This window comes from Sapajus apella, unplaced genomic scaffold (assembly GCF_009761245.1).
Source record: "Sapajus apella isolate SASKATOON/1434 unplaced genomic scaffold, GSC_monkey_1.0 scaffold26, whole genome shotgun sequence".
Taxonomy (NCBI): domain Eukaryota; kingdom Metazoa; phylum Chordata; class Mammalia; order Primates; family Cebidae; genus Sapajus; species Sapajus apella.
In genome coordinates, this window is record NW_022436966.1 from 11,672,264 (window position 1) to 11,691,844 (window position 19,581).

General features: G+C 43.5%; 1 pseudogene; it reads left to right on the top strand.

Moving 5' to 3' along the window:
* Positions 1 to 15,610: 15,610 nt before the first annotated feature.
* Positions 15,611 to 16,755, top strand: LOC116560572 (annotated as a pseudogene).
* The last annotated feature ends 2,826 nt before the right edge of the window (positions 16,756 to 19,581 follow it).

Genomic DNA, 19,581 nt, shown 5'->3' on the forward strand with positions numbered 1-19,581 from the left:
GAAAATGTTACCGACTAGCTTGTTCTCACAATATGTTTTATATAAAATAAGAAGATCTTGAATATATACACTTCTCCCTTTCTTCATTGCTACCAACCTGCATGAAATTACTATCATATTTCCCTTGGACTGCATTGAACCACATACCTTTCCCTGAGTGTGATTTATTAAAGTATATATAAACTTGGATGGCTCAGAGTTTTGATTGAATCTTAAAGCCAAGGATCATATCTATTTATATTATTCCCAAAGAAAACTAGACACATATAGGTGCATCAGTAGTTTTTGATTTTATTGTAGCGGTTTATTTCTGTTCTTCATTTCACAACATATTTAGTTCAGTTAAAGAAAGTAAGTATTTTTAAACAGCAACAATTTTTGGTTTCAAATGACCAAACTGAAAATATTCAGTTAAGATAAAACATCAGTCATGGCTGGGCGCAGTGGCTCACGCCTATAATCCCAGCAATTTGGGAGGCTGAGGCGGGTGGATCATTTGAGGTCAGGAGTTCAAAACCAGCCTGTCCAACATGGTGAAATCCCGTCTTTACTGAAAATACAAAATTAGCCGGGCATGATGGTGCATGTCTGTAATCCCAGCTACTCGGGAGGCTGAGGCAGGAGAATCGCTTGAACCTGGGAGGTGGAGGTTGTAGTGAGCCAAGATCATGCCACTGTACTCCAGCCTGGGCAACAAGAGCAAAATTCCATCACACACACACACACACACACACACACACACACACACACACACACACAACATCAGTCACCAGGTGTGGTGGCTCCCAACACTTTGGGAAGGTGAGGTGGAGGGATTGCTTGAGGCCAGGAGTTCAAGACCAGCCTGAGCAACATAGTGAGCCCCTCTCTCTCTATTAAAAAAAAATGTTTTTTATCGGGAAACTTTATAGCTGGGCTGTGAATTTTTTTAAAAAAAATATTTTTTAATTGCCAAGGTTGTGGCACACATCTGTAGTCCTAGCTACTCAGGAGGCTGATGTGAGAGAATTGCTTGAGCCTAGGCAGTTGAGGCCACAGTAAGCCATGATCACACACTGCACTCCAGCCTGTGTGACAGTGAGACCCTATCTCAGCAAAATAATAATAGGTGAGGCACAGTAGCTCACACCTGTAATCCCAACAATTTGGGAGGCCAAAGCAGGTGGATCACCTGAGGTCAGGAGTTTGAGACCAGCCTGGCCAACATGGTGAAACCCTTCTCTACTAAAAAATACAAAAAATTAGCTGGGCATGCTGACATGTGCTACTCAGGAGGCTGAGGCATAAGAATTGCTTGAACCTAGGAGACGGAGGTTGCAGTGAACCGAGATCACGCCACTGCACTCCAGCCTGGGAGAAAGAGCAAGACTTTTGTCTCAAAATAAATAAATAAATAAAAGAGAAAGAGGAGGAAGAGGAAGAGGAGGAAGAAGGAGGAGAAGGAGAAGAAGGAGAAAAGGAGGAGGAATCAGTCAATGACTTTTTAAGTCCTCCCCCTCTTTCCTGCCACATGAATTCTTAGCCATTGAGGTACCTGAGATGTTCAGTGAGGTTGACATTTATGCAACTGTGACAGCCCTGAGCATGTCCTCTGGCTGTGGTCAGCTCATCTGGCTCCTGCTTCTCCTCTAAGGCCAAGCTCCTGTCTGTCTCCTTGACAGGCCTTCTTCGACGACTCATCCTCTCACACACGTGCCACGTCACTTATATATGTTTACATAAACATACGTGTGGATATATCCTTTCTCTCCAACCAGCCAGGGAAGGGTGAAACAGGTATCTTATCATTGTTTTAGCCACAGGGCCTACTACAGAAAATGCTCCACTGCTGCCAATGCTCAATGCTTGTTTTCTTTTCTTTTCTTTTTTTTGAGACGGAGTCTCGCTCTGTTGCCAGGCTGGAGTACAGTGGTGCAATCTCAGCTTACTGCAACATCCACCTCCCAGGTTCAAGCAATTCCCCTGCCTCAGCCTCCTGAGTAGCTGGGACTACTGGGACTACAGGCACATGCCACCATGCCCAACTAATTTTTTGTATTTTAGTAGAGACGAGGTATCATCATGTTGGCCAGGATGGTTTTGATCTCCTGATCTCGTGATCCACCCGCCTCAGCCTCCCAAAGTTCTGGGATTACATGTGTGACCCACCATGCCCAGCCCTTTTTAGTTAGTAAGATTTAACAATCATTTACTATCTGCTGGGCACCGTTACACTCAATAGGTGCTGCCGTTGTTCCCTTCCCACAGATGAGAGTCTAACAAATTGCGTAAGTCTCAGTTAGTGAGTAGTATGCCCCAGATGCAAAACCCAGCTCACCAGATTCCAGAGCTAAGGCTGTAACCATCAGGCTACTCTGTGCTTGCGTCATATGCCGAACTGCAACCAGGCTGCCTTTGCTCTTGACTAACTTTGAAGGCATCAGGTGACCAGCTTTGCTCACAACTAGTCAGAGGCATTTCACATTGTTCTCAAATGAAATCCTAAGTCTGCAAATAATTAAGAAAGAAATCATTTTGGAAACAGCAGGAAGGTATGATCTATAGAAACCCACTTTGACAATGGGATGCACACAGCTCAGGGCTATAAAAAGCCACTACATTAAGATTGCAAAAGTAAGGTTGGGCGCGGTGGCTCACGCCTATAATCCCAGCACTTTGGGAGGCCGAGGCGCGTGGATCACAAGGTCAAGAGATCGAGACCATCCTGGTCAACGTGGTGAAACCCCATCTCTACTAAAAATACAAAAATTAGCTGGGCATGGTGGCAAGTGCCTGTAGTCCCAGCTACTTGGGAGGCTGAGGCAGGAGAATTGCTTGAACCCAGGAGGCGGAGGTTGCGTTGAGCCGAGATTGCGCCATTGCACTCCAGCCTGGGTAACAAGAGCGAAACTCCATTTCAAAAAAAAAAAAAAAGATTGCAAAAGCATTAAAAATCAAATTGCCTTATAATTTTTTTTAGAGAACTGTAAATGGCACCATATCATCTCTGGGGAAATCTTTCCCTAAAGCTCCAATCCTCTTGGTCACCCGGATGAATAAAATTGGCCTCCTTCCTTTTCATCTCTTCATTCTCTGCCCCATCAGGTCAAAAAGAAACGATCTTACTTCAAGACTTAAGCTTTGTTGAAGTTTCTAGCTAGTTAAGCTGAAAGCAAAAAAGTCATTTCGGCCAGGTGCAGTGGCTCACACCTGTAATCCCAGCACTTTGGGAGGCCAAGGTGGGCAGATCACCTGATGTCAGGAATTCAAGACCAACCTGACCAACATGGAGAAACCCTGTCTCTACTAAAAATACAAAAATTAGCCGGGTGTGGTGGCACATGCCTGTAATCCCAGCTACTAAGGAGGCTGAGGCAGGAGAATCTGGAAGGCAGAGGTTGCCGTGAGCCAAGATAATGCCATTGCACTACAGCCTGGGCAACAAGAGTGAAACTCCGTCTCAAAGAAAGAAAAAAAAGAAAAGTCATTTCACATTGGCATGATAGTAGAAAGCATTTGGCCACATTTTAGTTTAACAATGGAAGAATATTAAGATTTAGTGCCCGCATTTAACTAATACAGTTGATTAATACCCTTCCTATCAAGGAAAAAAAAAAAGCTTTGCAAAGTCTTGATTATTGATATTTTAACCAGCTTACCCTATTGTATTTTGAGTGAAAGTCACTATATCATTAACCACTGAGTTCCTCACAAGCTCAAGAGACTCCAACCGTTGGGGAAAAGTCCAGGGGTAAAATAACTCAGGGACATGAACCTGCAGCAAAATGGAATTTCTTCAAATTGAGGATAGAAGGAGCAACAGATAAAAGAAACTGGCAACTGGAGATGTCCTTTTTTTTCTCCGTTCTAGAAGCATGCTGGCAGAGGCTTTAACTAACTAAATTTACTTGCAAGTTCTCCAAAGGGAGTGATCATATTGTAGCAGGGTAACTTTTCAGAACACTTTACTTGGCAAACAAGTTCCTGGGACGTTGTAAAATACTTTATTCTGAACCTTAATATAAGTATAAAAATGCCAGCATGTCCATTGCATATCTTAACTATAAAAAACATGAGTTTAACTATTCACTGAAAATGGAAATTTCAATCATATTTATAATTTACTAGAGCATGCAATCTTCATTTTGAAAGACTTAAAGCATCAAGGAGGTATTTATCCAAAATTAGCATCCAGTAATAGCACCTTGGGATATCCCTGTTTTGGCAGCATCTGTAGCCAGATCTGGTTACAGTTAACAAATCTAATGCTGGAGCCACTGACCTCAGGAAAACAAGTGTCCTCTCCAATATCAAGTCCACATTCTGGGCAATGAGAAATGTGCTTGATGTAATTGCCTGGAGGCCTGGCCTGTTTGCTCAGGTATCTGGCCAGCATAGTGGCCCCTTCACAAAGAATGAAGTTTTCATCTCTTCCTCAGATTCATTGCTCTATAATTAATTAAGCATTGCATTACCCCCTCCCCGACAAAAAAAAGTTTGCTTGGCTGAATATAATACACTACCATTTGTTGATTTATTTATCAATGAATCCAAAGTGTATTGAATGCCCACTATGTACCAAGCACTTGGCAGGCCATAGAGATAAAAATATTAAGTGACAGGGAATCTCTTTCATTAATAAGCTCAGCATAGGCTCAATAATTGTTTGAAGGACGCAGAATGGATCTTCTATCTATATTTTATCTTTCCAGCTCAATCTTAAAAGCCCATTTCAGGTCTTACCTTCTTGCTCATTTATTTAGAAAATCTCTATTAAGTTCCCAAAACTGTATTGGGCACTGGAACTACAAAGATGTGGAGAATGCAATCCCCATCACTAGGAGCTTTAGCACTGCAGGCACTGCAAGGCAGACAGGACCGGATCATGGCAGATATAAGCCACGCTAACCACGGAGTGTGGGCTTTAACCTACAGCCCCGAGGCAGTATTAGACAATCTAAGGAAGAGAAGCATGATTAAATTTTCATTCTGGAAAGATCATTTTGAGAATGATAATAAAGATGGATGGTAAGGAAATCTGGCTGGAGGGAAGGAGGCCAGAAGGAAGGAAAAATCAAATTCCAAAGCTATGGAAGATTTAGCTAACAAGATTTAGCAACAAATCGAATGTGAAGACTGAGGGAAAACATAAAATCTAGGATGACTCTTAAGATTCTGGCATGAGTGGCATTAGCAGGAGAAGGAGGAACAGGCTAGTAGAAAAAATGAGCTCAATTGTAGCCCTGTGTAACATCCAGGTGTCATCATCAAGTTTGCTGTTTAAAATATTTGCCTGAAACTCATGAAAGAGTTAAGGATTCAGAAGTCATCATCTTGTAGATGGCAGCTGAAACATAATTTCAAATAACATTGCCAGTTCTGTATCCAGCCCATAATACTCCCTGGTTCCAAATACCTTGAACTCATCCTCACTATGTAACAGGAGCCCTGCCTCTACCTGCTGATCAGGTACAATGACCTCTGCCAAGATGGTGACTCCTCTGCTTGCCTCCTGGCCCCCGGACACAAGGACTCCAAAGTATCTGTAGGACACTCTGAGGACTCCAAAGGCGGCACCCATAGCCTGTAGTTCACTGCATCCCCTGGCAAGAGTGCACGCCCATACCAGCCCCTTCAGCCATGCGGAGCCCAGAGTTGTAGGGGTGGAAACAAAATCCTCCAGCAGCATTTTCAGAGTGATGATAAGTCAAGGAAAAAAAATGTTTTACTAAGTCTTGACTATTGTTATTTTAACCAGCTTACCCTTTTGTATTTTAAGTGAAATGCACTGTTACTTAAATACAAAAGGGTAAGCTGGTTAAAATATCAATAGTCATATCAACAACTCATCCAGTGTTCATTTTTTCATTCATTTATTATTCATTAATTAATTCGTTTTTGGCCAAGTAACAAAAATGGAATTTCTATCTCATATTCTAAGTAATGTGAAAGTCTATGGGTGGACATTGATGAGTAAGCTTTGATTCCCTACCCTAAAATATCTCATAACCTGGTTATTATTATTATCAACTGAATAATTATTATCAACTGAATAATTCTCTAATTCTGTGTGTGTCGATCTTAAGTTGCTAAGAAGAAAATAAACTTCTCAAAGTAAAGGACATTCTTTCAGTCTCCTTAAAAAAAAAATCCTCATAAAGTCCTAGCATAAATTTCTGCTCTTTGTAGATGCTCAGTATAAACCTTGAGGGTTATATCAATTACACATTTAAAAATATAGACCAGGTCAGACACAGTGGTTCACTCTTGTAATCCCAGCACTTTGGGAAGCTGAGACAGGCAGATTGCTTGAGCCAGAAGTTCGAGACCAGCCTAGGCAACATGGTGAAACTCTGTCTCTACAAAAAATACAAAAATTAGCCAGCATGGTGGCATGTGCCTGTAGTCCCAGCTACTGAAGAGGCTGAGGTGGGAGGATCTCCTGAGCCCAGGATGTTGAGGCTGCAGTGAACTATAATCACACCACTGCACTTCAGCCTGGGTGACAGAGTAAGACCCTGTCTAAAAAAATTTTTTTAAATTATATATATATATATATATATATATAATTTCTCCATATATATATGGAAAGAGAGAGAGAGAGAGAGAGAGATCAATGTGTTTATTTTTAAAAAATAGTTTTGGAGGGGAAGGGCTCTGACTAGAAAAGACAATCCTCAACTTATGATGATCTGACTTATGATTTTTTGAATTTACAATGGTGCAAAAGCAATCTGCATTCTGGAGGAACAATACTTGGAATTTTGGGCTTTGATCTTTTCCCAGGATAGCAGTGTGCAGTCCAATATTCTCTCAATGCTGGAGGGTGGCAAATGAGCCATAGCTCTCAATCAGCCACACCATCGTGAGGGCACATAATCAATACTCTACGGTGTGCTGTGTTGCCAGAGGTTGCACCCAACCATAGGCTAATGTAAGTGATCTGAGCATGTATAAGGTACGCTAGTCTAAGCTATGATATTTAGGAGGTTAGGTGTCTTTTTTTTTGAGATGGAGTCTTGCTCTGTTGCCCAGGTGAGAGCTTGACTTACTGCAACCTCTATCTCCCAGGTTCAAGGAATTCTCCTGCCTCAGCCTCCCAAGTAGCCGGGACTACAGGCAAACACCACCACACCCAGCTAATTTTTGTATTTTTAGTAAAGATGGGATTTCACTATGTTGGCCAGGCTGGACTCTAACTCCTGACCTCATGATCCCCCCCACATCAGCCTCCCAAAGTACAAGCGTAAGCCATTGCGCCTGGCATGGGTTAGGTGTCTTAAATGCATTTTCCACTTTTTCAGCATATGATGGGTTTATCAGGATACGACGCCATTGTAAGTCAGGGAGCATCTGAATTAAATTTTCATCATAAAAAAACAGAAACATTAAACATTAAAAAGATTTTTTAAAATACTCATTTTAATATACTGCCCAAAGATAAGCACTATTAATATTTTATGTAGAATACTCAGTCTTTCTTCTAACTACAAAAACATGCTTTTTAAAACATTTTTGGCAAAATGGATCATATTAAGCATATATTTGTGATTTCTTTTCATTTATTAATGTTGTATCATGAACATACTCCCATTCCATGAAATATAGATTCTCACCTCATTATTTTTAACTGTTTCGTTGTATCCCATTGTATTACATTCCATGATTTATTCAGCAGTTTCTATACTGATGCAAACTTATATTTCCAAATGTTCACTACTATAAAGAGTGTAATAATGAACATCTTTTTACTTACGACTTTACACTTTGTGTGGTTTATTCCATATAATACATTTCTAGAAATTGGTTTATATATTTCTAAGACCATCTGGGTATATTATCAATTTGTTTTGTTGTTGTTGCTGTTGTTTTGAAATGGAGTCTTGCTCTGTCACCCAGGCTGGCGTGCAGTGGCATGATCTTAGCTCACTGCAACCTCTGCCTCCTGGGTTCAAGTGATTCTCCTGCCTCAGCCTCCGCAGTAGCTAGGATTACAGGCATGTGCCACCATGTCCAGCTAATTTTTGTGTTTTCATCATGTTGGCCAGGCGGGTCTCAAACTTGTGACCTCAGGTGATCCACCTGCCTCAGCCTTCCAAAGTGCTGGGATTACAGAAGTGAGCCACCACTCCTGGCCACCAATTTGTTTTTCCAATATAAGACTATCCCCGCCTAGGGTTTGAGTTTCAAAATCCTAATTAAGGTTGTTTATTAAGGCTATTTGGAAGCCAAAGGCAGAAACTCATGATTTTTAAAAGATTGAAATATCGCACACATGAATTTCTCATGTCAGAAATGAACTTGATAAAAATTTATAAAATGAACACACACACAAAACCCAGATTAAGAAACATATCATTACCAAAACCCCTCTCCTACCTCCTTCTAGTCCCTACACACCACCGACTTTTCTTCCAGAAAGCTCCCAGCCAGTGTCTGAGCACAGCCCAGCGAGGGACCCCTCTAGGATTTTCTCAGAGCTACACCTCAAGCCTAAGGTGCTTCCTGCTCAACCCTCCTTCCTTTCTCCTCTGCCTTTACAGGTGTCAGACCCGCACCATGGCCTAGAGACTTTCCCAGACTACTCCCGCTCCTTTTCCCTCTTGTCCTTTACCAGATATTACCCACAACGAATCTCTCCCCCTTCTAACTTTGCCTTCATGTCTGCTTCCCTAAGGACCCATCAGCACAGCTGGTCCTGAAGGCAGTCGGAAACAACAAGCTCTGTTTGGGGACTGAACTGCGTGCCTCCCAGCTGTCAAGGAGAACCGCATCCCAAGTGGTATGTGGGCAGGGATAGTCCCAGTCACAAGGGCTAGCCCATTTGCTAAAAATACCATCAGTAGTGACTTGAGAGTGACATCCCAGTGGAGAATACAGTGGCTGGTGAGAGGATTCAAGCCCTGGAAAGCATGGGGACCTGGGGGAGGGGAGGCACCTCACACGGGAACGATGGAGTAAGCTGATTGCTCAAAAGCTGCATTGACATCCTACACAACAGCTGTCCCCCACCTTTCTGGCACCAGGGACCAGTTTTATGGAAGACCATTTTTCCACAGACTGGGGTGGGGTAGGGGATGGTTTCAGGACGATTCAAGTGCATTACATTTATTAGGCACTTTATTTATATTATTATTACATTGTAATGTATAATGAAATAATGATACAACTTACCATAATGTAGATTCAGTGGGAGCCCTAAGCTTGTTTGCCTGCAACTAGATGGTCTCATCTGGGATGATGGGAGACAGTGACAGATCATCAGGCATTAGATTCTCATAAGGAATGCACAGCCTAGATCTCTCACATGCGCAGTTCACAACAGGGCTTGGACTCCTATGAGAATCTAATGCTGATGACCTGACAGGAGGTGGAGCTCAGGTGGTAACGATCACTCGCCTGCCATCCACCTTCTGTGCAGCCCATGAGTCCGTGGCCTGCGAGTTGGGGATCCCTGCTACAGAGGAAGCATTGCAAACAGAGGGCAGTCAACAAACAGTTACAGCTAAGTGTGAGAACCAGAGGGTCTCTTCAGTAATTTATAGGGTGAAAGAGTTAGCACAGCTAAGGAACAAACTCAGGATCTGAGAGTCAGGGTCAAAGTTCCCCAAAATTGTTGAACGCTTGGTCAAGGCAGGGCTATTGTGCCCCAGTTGAGAAAACCTGGGGCCCTGAAACATAGGATGGGAAAATCTGAGTGGATGACCTGAAAGACGGCATATCTGCAGACTCCCTGGTGCTCCCAGAATCTGCATAGGTGGCCCACCCCTCCCTGTGCAGAAAGACACTGCAGAGGCCTCTCCCCTCCAGGCAACTGGTACCCCCTGAGAAGCTGTGCCCACTTCCTCTCCTGGCTGCAAGGTCGATAATTTGGGGTAATTCCAGTATAACTTGACTGGGGACATCTGGGCCTGGTAAGGGCACGAGTGTCCCTACCTCAGCTTATACCTGTGGTCCTGGGGAACATCATGACCAACAAACCGAGGAAGAAAAGCCCATGCTTGGTTTACGGGTGGGTCAGCTCAATGTGTGGGTATAAGCTTTGTCATTGGAATGGGCACAATGGGCATGTGAAGGGGTGGCATGGTAGCAGAGACAGGGGCTACCTGTGACCCAAAATCATGGACTTCTCCCAAATTCCTGTGTTGAAACCCTAACCCCCAAGGTGATGGTGTAAGAAGGTGGGGCCTTTGGGAGATGGTTAGATCATGAGGGCAGAGCCCTCATGGATCAAAACAAGGGGTGGCTCATGGCAACCACAGATAGGTGCACTGTTTGCATTTCCCTTCAAGAAAGAACTGAATGATCAGCTGCAAGGAGAGCAGTCAGCGGACAGCCTCCAGTTACAGCACCTTTAAGACCGGCTGCACCAATAGATAGATCTCAATAGAGATCTGTTGAGCTGAGGCCGTTCTTTCCCCACCCCTGCAGTCCCAGCCAATGACTGAGCATGGCAAGGGGCCACTCAGCACCCTCCCGTATGTTTGAGAACTTGTTATCCAAATCCCCAATCCCAACCACGGGATTCCAACAGGAGCAATTATGCTCTTTTATGTACTTGTTCCCATGGTCAAAGTTGAACTTGTATAAGGATGGATGCCCAAGCTAGGCCACGCATAGTCCTTCCCCTGGCTTTTGTTGTTGTTGTTTAAACTATAGCTGAGAAGAACATCTCTCTAGTGCAGGAAGTTGCAAGAGATGGGCTCGGGAGTTGTTGGTTTCTGGCCATATGAGGAAGCCCATCTGCAGTGAATGAGAAAGAAACCAACAGACACAGACACATAGAGAGGAGACAGAAAGTGCCTGCAGTGTCGGAGCTCTGAGGTCCAGCTGTACCCAGCTCTCCTGAGTCTGATTGTTCTAACCTTTTTAGTTTGGTATGTTTCCAACAGGTGTCTATCACATGTGACCAAATGAGTTCTGACACACATTTAGAAGTATCCTACACCTATTTTATATTAATAGTTAATGTAGAGTGAGTTGATGGTTTATTATGTTCTAGACAATGGGCTAAGCACTTTACATATATGAATTCATTTAGTCCTCCAAGTAACAACATGAGTCTACTCTGTCTCTGTTATTTCTCCCAATTTACATATAAAGAGACAGAGGCTAATTTGCTCTAGATCAAGGCTACGTAAGGTATTTTAGCACATGACCTTATAATGGGGGCTTTGGAGAGCAGAAACTTTGGAAATGTGCCATCTTCAAGTGTTTTAGTTTCTCACTCAGTGATGTCATCTCTGTTTTGTGGCATGAGCAAGACAGACTTGCAGCTGCAGGTGTCTTGCAACCCCTGCTGAGGGTTGAAAGATCTTTTTCAGGAATAAGGAGAGCAGCATGATACAGAAGCAGAATGGTCATTCCCTACATATGCACATTTTAGAAGCTTATACTGGGATTCAAGATTGGACAAGTATGAGTAGTTACATGGTCAGAACATATAAATTGGGACAATCCTAGAAATCTAAGAAGTAAAGATAGACTAAGAAGTAAGGTACACAGGGGGGTACCTCCCAACAGCTAGCTCTCAATAGAGACTCCTGGAAAGCCAAATCCTTCCCTCCCAGAGGACTGAAATCCAATGTCAGTGAGTCGCTCCTTTATGTGAAGCATCCACATGACCTCTGCTCTCTTTTAAAATTAAACTCTGAGGCCAGTCAAGGTGGCTTATGCCTGTAATACCAGCACTTTGGGAGGCCAAGGTGGGAGGATCACTTGAGGCCAGGAGTTCAAGACTGGTCTGTGAAACATGGTGAAACTCCATCTCTACAAAAAATATAAAAATTGACCAGGCATGGTGGCTCACGCCTGTGGTCCCAGCTATTGCAGAGGCTGAGGTGAGAGGATTGCTTGAGCCCTGGAGGCAGAGGTTGCAGTGAGCCAAGATTACACCACTTTAGTGCAGCTTGGGTGACAGAACAAGAACCTGTCTTAAAAAAAAAAAAAAGAGTAGTAAAAGGTGGGGAAAGCCCTCTCTAACCCCACCACTAAGTGGAACTCTGTTAGTACCAGGACTCTGCCTCTGGGTCAAGACCATCCAAAAGAAATATAATTCGAGCCACATATTTCATTAAAATTTTTCTGGTAGCCATATTTAAACATTTTTTTCTAAAAACAAGTGAAACTAATTTTAATAATATGTTTACTTAATACAATATATAAAAATATTATTTCAATAGGTGGTCAATTAAAAATTATTAATGGACTAGTTGATGTTCTTTTTTCATAAGCCTTTGAACACTAGTATATTTTACACTTAGAACAAATGTCAATTCAGATGCTAAATTCTCATCAGAAATACTTGATCTGGCCAGGTGCAGTGGCTCACGCCTGTAATTTCAGCACTTTGGGAGGCTGAGGTGGGCAGATCACTTAAGGTCAGGAGTTCAAGACCAGCCTGGCCAACAAGGTGAAACCTCATCTCTACTAAAAATACAAAAGTTAGCCAGGAGTGGTGGGCACCTATAATCCCAGTCCTTGGGAAGCTGAGGCAGGAGAATCACGTGAACCTGGGAGGCAGAGGTTGCAGTGAGCCGAGACCATGCCACTGAACTCCCACCTGCGTGACAGAGCAAGACTCCATCTCAAAAAATAAAGAAGGAAAAGAAATATTTTGTCTGTATTTAGATGTCATAAAATTAAAAATGGAAAAATTAGTGTTATACACTAAGTTGTTCAAAATATACTTAAATTTTTTCCAATAACTAAATCCAGTATCAGTTTTCAAATTTAAATTTAAACTAATTAAAATGCATATAATTAAAAACTCTATTCCTTGGTCACAGCAGACACATTTCAAGTTCTCAGTGGCCCTGGTGGCTAGTGGCACCATGTCAGACAGCATAGAGAACGTTCCAGTGGTACCAAAAGTGCTCTGGGACTGTGCCATACTAGATGGTTCCAGCCTTGGCCCTGCAGAGTTGGAAGTGAGTTATGTACACAAACAGGTTCCTCAGCTTCCCAGAGGCCTTCCCATGCCTCTCCCTGGAGTCCCGGACTAAGGCTTCTGAAGCCCTTCCTCCATCTACTCCCCGACACCCTCCCCAGCAAAGCAGTTAACAGCAGGAGCTCTGGAGTCACAGAGATCCCAGGTTCATCTTAGCTCATCATTTGCCAGTCATTTGGCTTCCAACTGGCTAATTAATTTCTCTGAGCCTTGGGTTTCTCATTAGTAAACAGACGATAATATTTTAAGGGAATGTTGTGAGGAGTGCATGAGGTAATGAGTACAAGGCCTGACACAGAAAATAATGAAAGGTTATTATCAGACAAAAACCCCAAACTCTTCTACAGAAGAGTTTGCTTTTGTAGATCCCTCCCCAGCATCCTCCTGCCACCCGGGCCAGGTTATTCCTTGGTATCTTTGGGAGGGATCAGGAGTCAGTGGGGATGGGGAGGGACTGGGGAGGGCCTGGTGTGTGGGTGCTGGGGTGCCCCTGTGAGCCCTGTGGTTGTTAGTTTTCGGGGCATTTACACCGCTGCTCTCTTCAGCTCTTTCTTCCCTGCTTATCGGTTCAGATGGCTTTTGCTCTGGAACTCTCAGTCCTACACGGCCCCCCTCTTTCTTCTGTGACCTAGAACAAATGATTAACCACACAAAACTATCACCTACATCCTCTTTCCAAGGACATCAATGACCTCATTCAGTCCAAACCCATGGGCACTTTCTCCTCCACCTCTTGGCAATGTGTAAGCTGTTATTTCTCCCCCTCCTCATCCTGGCTATCTCTGCCACCCAGGCCTTTCTTCCCCCTGCCTTTTCGAAGGCTGATCTTTTCACTGCTTCCTAGGTCTGAGCCTTCCCCAAGCCAGTCTCACTTGGGAAATCTCATTTACTCCAAAGCCTCAGCTCAGGGTCCCTAAACTGACAACTCAAAACCTGCACCTCCAGTTCCCACATCAGGCCCAATTCACAGCTCCCCACTGGCCTCGCCTCCTGCATGACCCACCTCTAAATTCATCCTTACTGCCTTCAAACCACCAAGGTTCCCACTTGCTGTGAGTAGGGGAAGAGAACACACAAGTAGCTACAAGCACCCATATGCCCTTCCTGACTTCACTTAACCTTCACAATGACTCTGGGAGGAAGGAATGCCAGTCTCCAGTTTACACCTGGAAAAGACAAGACCCAGAAGAGGAAGAAAACCTAAATCCAGGGCCAGGCATGGTGGCTCATGCTTGTAATCCCAGCACTTTGGGAGGCCGAGGTGGGTGGATCACCTGAGATCAGGAGTTCGAGACCAGCATGGCCAACATGGTGAAACCCCGTCTCTATGAAAAATAAAAAAAATTAACTGGGCATAGTGGTGCAGGCCTTTAATCCCAACTACTTGGGAGGCTGAGGCAGGAGAATCGCTTGAACCCAGGACGCAGAGGTTGCAGTGAGCCGAGGTCGTGCCACTGCACTCTAGCCTGGGCAACAGAGCGAGATTCCATCTCAAGAAATATAATACATATAAACAAAAAAGAAACCCAAATCCAGGTCTGCCTGAATTCAGACTCCATGCTCTTTCCAATCCATACGTCTGCCTCCCATGATTCATTCAATAGATTGAAGCTCTCTGCCAGGATGGATTACATACTATCTGTCTTCAAAAGATTGGCAGTTCAGTGACAGAGAAGATATGGATAAATACAGTAGTGTGGAAGTGCTGAGATAGGGTCTTGGGGTCAGGAAAAACTCTACCAGAGAAGCGACATCTATACTGAATTAAGAAGGACCAGTAGGAATTATACAGGAAGAGAATAGGGTAGGAGGAAGTGGTGAGCAGTGAGTGCAAATGGCTGAAAACAGGAGAGAGAGAGCTGGGAGGCTGCACGTGGTTTTAGCGTGGCAGGAGCCAGTGCAGAAGGAGCCTGGGAAAGAGGTAAGCAGAGGCCCTCTAGAGTCTAGATTGAAGGTGCAAGAAACCATTCAGTGCTTTTAAGTGGAGGAGGGGCAGGTGCAGGTTTGCATATGAGAAAGAATCACCCTGGCTGCATGTGGAGAATGGGCTGGAGGGGCTTACTGTGGGTGGAAAGACACTGAGCAAGCCACTGGCTTAGTCCAGATGAGAGAGGATGATGATGGTGCAAAAGATGGGAGAGGCCCCTGGATGAAGAGGACTAGAGAGCTACGCAGGATGATGACAGCACAGCACTTGGTGGCTGACTAGATGTGCAGGACTTACATTTGCAGGCTGGGCAATTGTGTGGATGGTAGTGGAGTCAGTGAGAAAGGGACACAGGAGAAAGGGCAGGTGTCAGGGGATGAGGATGCATTTCACTGAGGAGTTGTTGAGTTGAGGTGCCAGTGGGACACCAGATCAGGATAGACAGTGATATATGGGTTCACAACTCAGGATAAAGAACTGTTGAGGATAGACACAGAGGTCTGAGTGTCATCAGTGGCAACTTGAGCAATGGGAATATATAAATGATCCAAAGAGACAGGAAGTGAGAGGACATGAAGGCTGGAGCAGGAACTTTGAGGAATACCAGCATTTAGGAAGTGTGCAGCAGAAGAAAGACCTTAGAGGAGAACTGTGAAGAAGAAGTCAGAAGGTAGAAAATACACACACACACACACACACACACACACACAGCCCTCAAGTGTAACCAAAGCCACTGCAAGTGTAACATGCCAATGCCTGGCACATAACAATAACTTAGTTAAGTGTTAGCTACTACTATTATTATTATATTAAAGAATATATTTCAAGGAAGAAGAGAAAAAATGATAGCCATAAGGAGACATGAATTTAGGGAAGCTTTTTAAAGGCTTCCCTCGCTGTTACGCTAAAAAAAAGAAAACTTCCTTCTTGCCAAACGCCGCCATCATGGTGTTCAGGCACTTCCTGGAGGTTTACCAGTTGGCCTATGTCTCCTCTGGACCTTATGCTGGAAAGTTGTCACAGTTGTAGATGTTACTGATTAAAACAGGGCTCTGGTTGATGGACCTTGCACTCAAGTAAGAAGATAGGCCATGTCTTTCAAATGCATGCAACTCACTGACTTCATCCTCAAGTTCCCACATAGTGCCCACCAAAGGTATGTCCAACCAGCCTGCCAGCAGGTAGACCTCAATGCAAAATGGGTAGCCACACGATGCCAAGAAGATTGAAGCCAGAGAAAGGGAAGCCAAGATGACAGATTTTAATTGTTTTAAAGCCATGAGGCAAATAAAATGAGGAAAAGAATAATCAGGAATTAAGTTAGAAGCGCGGTGGCTCACGTCTGTAATCCCAGCACTTTGGAAGGCCAAGGCGGGTGGATCATCTGAGGTCAGGAGTTCAAGACCAGCCTGGCCAACATGGTGAAACTCCGTTTCTACTAAAAATACCAAAATCTGCTGGACTTGGTGGCGCATACCTGTAATCCCAGCTATTCGGGAGGCTGAGGCAGGAGAATCACTTGAATCAGGACGCGGAGGTTGCAATGAGCCGAGATTGTGCCATTGCACTCCAGCCTGGGCGGCAAGAGTGAGACTCTGTCTCAAAAAATAAAAAATAAAAAATAATCAGTTTAGAAAGCTTCTTAAGGCAGCTCTCCTGAAAGCTTCTACCAGAAAAGCACCTGCTCTAAAGTTCCAGCAAAAAAGATGACCACTGAGGGCAAGAAGGCTCCAGTCTGGAAGGTTCCTGCCCAGAAAGCCACAGGCCAGAAGGCAGGACCGCTTCTGAAAGCTCAGAAGGGTCAAAAAGTGCTGTCCCAGGGAGCACCTGCTCCAAAAGCATCTGGCAAGGAAGCATAAGACGCTACTATCAAAGTAATAAAGGTTCTTTTTGATATGTTAAAGGAAAAAAAAGCTTTAAAATTTTCATCAAAGAAATACATGTGAATGGTTCAAAAAAGCAACAGTCCTGAGCCACCCTTTCCCAAGAGAAGAGGCAAGCACTTTAAATTGCTTCTATGTTGTAGTAACCTCCAGGTCGCTGGAGGTCTATTTCTTGATTTATCAGCCTTTGACATTCTCTATTAAACTCCTGATACACTGGATGAGAATTTAGTTCACTTACACTCCTCTCTTTCCCCTCTCCTCCAAAGTGGTTGTATCTCCATTCTGTCTCTCCACTGGCCCTCTTTGCAACCTACTTAAGCTCCCTTTTTCATTCTATTAATCATGGATATTGTCTCTTGACTCTCTATTTCTATGATAAGGACAATAGTAGTCTATTCTTCCTCTCAAGAGGGAAAGTTTATTTTGGTTTGTTTTGGTTTATTTTGTTTCTAAAATGTGGAGATTCTTAAATAGGCCTAAATGGAAAGTAATCAATGGCAGTAAATAATTGAAGATAGATGACAAAACAGTTGTTGGCATGAGATCCTTGAAGAGGCAGAAGAGGACGAGGTAGAGCCCAGCGTGGTACATCTCCTCCACAGCAGCACTACCAATTTCCTAGCACATATCTTGGAATTTTCTGGGACCTATGGAACTCCTTTACATCCTGGATCCAATCAGCTATACAATTTTATAGATGTGCTTCTTCAATTCCTGTCTTTCTATTTATTTCTCTCCTGCTCATGGCTTTAGTTCAGGCTTTCATTATTTCTGGTTTGGACAACAGGCTTTTTTTTTTTTTAAGTGAAGGCAAGCTTATTAGGAAAGTAAGGGAATAAAAGAATGGCTACTATATAGGCAGAGCAGCTGATCAAAATTCTTTTTTTTTTGAGATGGAGTCTTATTCTGCAGCCTTACTCTGCAGCCCAGGCTAGAATGCAACAGCACGATCTTGGCTCACTGAAACCTCTGCCTCCCGGGTTCAAGTGATTCTCCTGCCTCACCCTCCTGAGCAGCTGGGATTACAGCACCCACTATCTTGCCCAGCTAATTTTTGTATTTTTAGTAGAGATGGGGTTTCATTATGTTGGCCAGGCTGGTCTCAAACTCCTGACCTCAGGTGATCCACCCGCCTCAGCCTCTCAAAGTGCTGGGATTACAGGCGTGAGCCACTGCACCCAGCTGACAAAAGGACTTCTAACTTCTAAAAAACTTCTAACTTCTTGATCTCTTTCTCTACTCACTTTTCCCTCTCATGTCTCTTACACTGATGCTGGGTTAATCTCTTAAAGCAGAACTCTCAACATCCTACTCCCTTGTTCAACCTCTGCAGGCTGGCTTTTAAGGCCTTTCATAATGTAGTCCTAGTCCAGCATGGGATAATAAAAGGTTCAGTCTGGGAATAGTGAGGCAGAGGTCGGGGCAAATAAGCGCAGTTCCTCAGACCCACCTGTTTCAACAAGAGCTTCAGGGCCGAAGGAGGCAGTGGATAGGCACCCAAATGTGTCTACTGCAAAATCAAATAGCCATAGCATGGGCTCTGGTTCAGAAATTCTCCTAATATTTCCTTTGAAAATTCACAAAAGAAGAAATACAAAAAGCTAATAAACATATTTAAAAGTTCAACATCACTGATCCAGAAAGGCGGCCATGAGTGTGTCCCATTTTGTAAAGGGCTTCCTCTGTATCTGTTCTTAAATGAAATCAGTAGCTGGACATCTTAGCTGGCAGCTGCCTTCCCCTCCTTCTCTGATCTGAGTCATTTGGGAACTGGATATGCCTGGCTTAGGGCACTAACTGTGGAGAGCATGTGAGGTATGTACCTCTGTGTCACAGAAGCTCTAACACCGAGCAAGATTATTTTTAGAGGTGACCTTCTAGGTTCCACGGAAAAGTAAACAGACAGATGCACATGATTTCCTCTGAGAGACTCGTGGTAAATAAACCAGGACACATGCACTCGCTATTATCCTGCGTCAGGTGAAAAGCTTTATTGAAAGCTGGAAATCAACCAGAATAAAGAGGGGGTAACCGAATGAAAGAACATAGCATCCAGCTGCTCAGTCAGAAAACTGCAGGTGGAACAACTTATCCATTCTGAATTCTTGGAAAACATGTTGTTTTCAATAAATTTTCAATACTTCCCCATGAACATATTTGTAAAATGTCTTATTTAATGTCTTGCCTTTCATTTTGTATTATTCTTTTTGTTATTACCTTTGTTATTTTTCTTGTGTAATGCATTTATCACTTTTAAATGAACATTATTTTTAAAAATAGAAAAATCTCCATAATCCTGCCCCTTGTTAATAGTTTGTTGGCCAGTGGGGTGGTTCATGCCTGTCATCCCAGTACTTTAAGAGGCTGAGGCAGAGGGATCATTTGAGTCCAGGTGTTTGAGACCAGCCTGGCCAACATGGTAAAACCCTATCTCTACTAAAAATGCAAAAATTAGCCAGACATGATAGTGTGCACCTCTAATTCCAGCTACTTGGGAGGCTGAGGTGGGAGGATTGCTTGAACCAAGGTGGCAGAGGTTGCAGTGAGCTGAGATTGTGCCACTGTACTCCAGTCTAGACAACAAAGCCAGACCCTGTCTTAAAAAAAGAAAGGAAAAGGGAAAGGAAAGTGAAAGGAAAAGGAAAGGAAAGGAAAAGAATTGTTGTATATGCCTCCATATATTGCATACAAATATTCATATCTATATATAAACAAAATAAAAAATATAGCCTTACAACTTTCTTTTGTCATCTAGCAGTACCTGTTGGGCATCTTTTCACGTTGGTATATGTAGGTCTCATTCTACTGTTGGACGTTTAGGTCATTTCCAGTGTTTTTCT